The sequence below is a fragment of the Phocoena phocoena genome, chromosome 8 (assembly GCF_963924675.1).
Source record: "Phocoena phocoena chromosome 8, mPhoPho1.1, whole genome shotgun sequence".
NCBI classification, from domain to species: Eukaryota; Metazoa; Chordata; class Mammalia; order Artiodactyla; family Phocoenidae; genus Phocoena; species Phocoena phocoena.
In genome coordinates this window covers 76,877,856-76,881,677 of record NC_089226.1, presented here as the reverse complement: position 1 = coordinate 76,881,677, position 3,822 = coordinate 76,877,856, and the positions used below count along the sequence as shown (strand labels likewise).

Here is a 3,822-nt window from a genome sequence, read left to right as displayed (position 1 = left end):
GTGCGCTCTCTCTCCTCCCTTCCTCCTGGAAAATGTATTTATATTTTATATACATTTCTTTTCTATGAACACTTTGAGACCATTTCTTTTTTCTGAGCAATTTGTGAATATGTTGGAGTCACTGGGCCCCTTTACCTCTAAAAACTCACCTGTGCACTTCCAGACTGAGGACATGACTTCCATGACCACCTTACACTGCATTTATCACTGACCCAATATTGATTAAACACTATTCTCTAATCCATAGTCTTTTGTAACTACATGTTTTTCTGTCCACGATCCAATCATATACCAAGCATTGTGTTAAGTTTTCATGTGTCTGTAGTTGCCTAAAATATAAAGCAGTTTATCAACCTTTCTTTGTCTTTCCTGGCCTTGATATTTTTGCAGGGCAGTAGTTTCATAGACTATTTTAAAATTTCTGTTTGTCTATTTCATTTTTGTGTGGAAATTTTTTAAAAACAAACATCTTTTTATTGAAGTATAGTTGATTTACAGCATTGTGTTGTTTGTCTAGTTCTTATGGCAATATTTAGGTTACATATTCTTTGGCAGGAATATTAAAAAAAAATAACATGGTGTCCTTTCCAATGAATCCTAGTAGGAGGACTGTGGCTAACTTTGTTAAGGTGATCTAGGCCAAGTTGCTTCATTATAAAATTACCATTTTTTCTTTGTAATTGTTTCAGTTGGAGTTTTCTGAGAAAGCAGGTAGGATTAGATGTTTAAGAGACTTTTGGGAAAATCATATTTGAGGAAAAAAATGGAAAGGGAGGCAGAGAAGGCAAGGAGAGGCCTCAGATCTAGACATGGGGGAGAAGGGGAAGGAAGGAGGCTGGGGAGGAAGGCTCTCAGCTGAAGCGTAGTCTAAGAAACCTTCCGCCAAGCCAATGGGTGGCCCTGGAGCCAGAGCTAGCCTTAGAGGAGCCAAGTGTTTTAGGGTCGGATAGTTCTTTGTTGTGGGGAGCCGTCCTCTGAACTGTAAAAGGCTTAGCAGCATCCTCGGCCTCTACCCACTAGCTGCCTGTAGCAGTCTCCCAGTTGTGATTACTGAAAAGTATCTTTAAACATCATCAATGTTACCTAAGGGATAAAATTACTTCTAGCCGAGAACCACTGCTTTATACATTTAGGTCTTCTATCTTCTGGTGAAAGTTCGTATCTCTGAAGACCACTCGTTTTTCACATAAGATTTCCCCTAAAGTTGTCCTTTCTTGCTTGATGGGGTGTGATTTATTGCTAAAGCCTCGTCTACATTCCCTGGGCATAAAACTTCTCTACAACGAGTGAGTCCTCCTGTGTCTAATGAGGAGTGATTTCAGCTGAAAGCCTTCACCACACTTACTGCAAATATAAGCCTTCTCCCCCGAGTGTGTCCTCTGATGAGTGCTGAGGGTCACCTTATCAGTGAAGCCCCACTCACTCTCCCTGCATACATAGGGCTTCTCCCGTGAGTGTGTCCCCTGATGTCTTAGGAGGGCTGCTTTCTGGCCAAAGCCTCGCCCACACTCAGTGCACTCAAAGGACTTCTCCCTGGAGTGGGTCAGCTTGTGTCTGACTAGATTTGCTTTCTGGCTAAAACCTTGTCCACACTCAGTGCAAACATAAGACTTCTTCCCAGAGCGTGTCCTCTGATGACTGATGAGTTGTGACTTCTGTCGAAAGCCTTGCCCTCATTCCCCACACACAAAAGGCTTCTCTCCTGAGTGTGTCCTCTGATGTGCAATGAGAGTAGACTTAGGCCTAAATTCTCACCCACATTCCTGGCACATGTAACGCTTCTCTCCTGAGTGTGTCCTCTGGTGTGTGGTAAGGTTTGATTTATCACTGACGCCTTGCCCACACTCCAGACACACAAAAGGCTTCTCTCCAGAGTGTGTCCTCTTGTGTTTAACGAGATATGACTTCTGACTAAAGCTCTAGCCACATTCATTGCACAAATGAGGATTCTCCCCTGAATGAAATCTCTGGTGTTTCCCGAGAGTGGATTTATCTCAAAAAAGCCTCCCACAGTCCCCGCAGACGTAAGGCTTCTCCCACGAGTGAGTCCTCTGGTGTGTGATAAGGTTTGACTTAGCCCTGAAGCCTCACCAACACTCCTGGCACACAAAGGGCTTCTCCCCTGAGTGTGTTCGAAGGTGTCTGATGAGGGTTGACTTCTGGCTAAAGCTTCGCCCACAATCCTCACATGCAAAGGGCTTTCCCCCAGAGTGTGCCATCTTGTGTGTGACTAGGTTTGACTTCTGGCTGAAGGTTTGCCCACACTCTCTGCAGAGGTAAGGCTTCTCCCCCGTATGTGATCTCTTGTGTGTGATGAGAGTTGATTTATAGCTAAAGCTTCGGCCACACTCACTGCAGAAATAAGGCTTTCCTCCTAAGAGAGTCCTCTGACGACTAAAGAGAGTTGATTTCTGGTTAAAGCCGAGCCCACAATTTCCACAAATGACTACCTCAAATCCCGAGATTTCTACCCACTTTAATGCTTTGTCTGTTTCTAAAGGTTTTGGCTTCCCAGATGAGCTGAACCTTATCTCCATCACTGTCTTGCTTTCTCTTGAGCTTAATAGCTGTTCTTCAGATGGGCTGGAGAAAGTTCTTGAAGTAACTCTCTCCCTTGTCCTCCCACACAAAGATTGGGAGCCACCTTCTCTGTCTTCCCCTTCCACTCTGTCACCCCAGAAGCTTTCATAAGAGAATAGCTGCAGCTGCTGCTTCTGATCCGCTGGGCAGAGATCTGCTCTTTGGAGGGTTCCTGCAAACAAGCCTGGACAGATTGGAAGGTGATGACCATGCAGCACATGTTGATGTCATTGCTGACCACAGAAGACCAGAACGGAGGAGGAATAAGGTGGAATTTCTGGCTTTGGATCTGCTGAACAGGGGCTGGGCTGATGTCCTCTCTCCTCTTTCCAGGGCTCTTCTCCATACTCTAGCGGAATGACAGGTGTTGGTTTGGAAAATGAAATTCCCAAGGAGACTAGGTTGCTGTAGTTTTGCAGCATCACTTCCCTGTACAGGGTCCTCTAAGCATGACTTAACAGCTGCCACTCTTCCTGGGTGAAGTCCACAGCCACACCATGGAATAACACGAATGTTTCTTCTCTCCTGGCTTTCAAGAGCCCCAAGGCCATTATTCTGGTCCCCTGAATGTTCTCCCTGGAGAAAGGTGAGGCTAAAGTCTCGGGGACACGCTTGCAAAGTCTATCCCGTGGCAAGTGTGACAATGGTAAGGGATGCCGAGTTAGAGGCAGCCTGCTATATCACCTATCTTTCTTTTAGAAGTTATATAATTTTAACTTTTCCATTAAGGGTATGCTCTGTCTCAACTTCATTTTTTGTGTTTGGTGTACGATAGAGGTCAGTTCATTTTTTTCCCATATAGATGTCAAGTTGTTCCAACATTTCTTCAAGAAGATTTTCTTTGCCTTTTGAATCGCATTGGCACTTTTGTTGAAACCAATGGGTTATACAAGTATGAATCGATTTCTTGACTCTCTTCTGATCTCTGCTCTGTTCTGCTAGCTGTATATGATTGTCTGCATTTGAGCTGGAAGACTTGGCTGAAGTTTCAGATAGGTTTGCTTCATTACTGTTTTTGACCTCACAAAGTCCTTGAATCCAATCATTTGGAGAATGCCCAAGACTAGGTGACTTCTCTTTACTTACCAGGCTTTTTTTACCAGGTTTCTTAGTTAAACACGAGAGTGGCGAGTGTGGAGAGGTATAACTGCTTAGCTGAGTTGGAGTTCTTCCAACCTATAGTCCATTCCACTGGCCTGCCCTGTCCTCAGTCCTGGCATTGGAGTCTGAATCCAAACTTAG

At 44.5% G+C, this 3,822-nt stretch overlaps 1 pseudogene; it reads right to left on the bottom strand.

Moving 5' to 3' along the window:
* Positions 1 to 1,121: 1,121 nt before the first annotated feature.
* LOC136126979 (zinc finger protein 133-like) lies at positions 1,122 to 2,537 on the bottom strand (annotated as a pseudogene).
* Between the last annotated feature and the right edge of the window lie 1,285 nt (positions 2,538 to 3,822).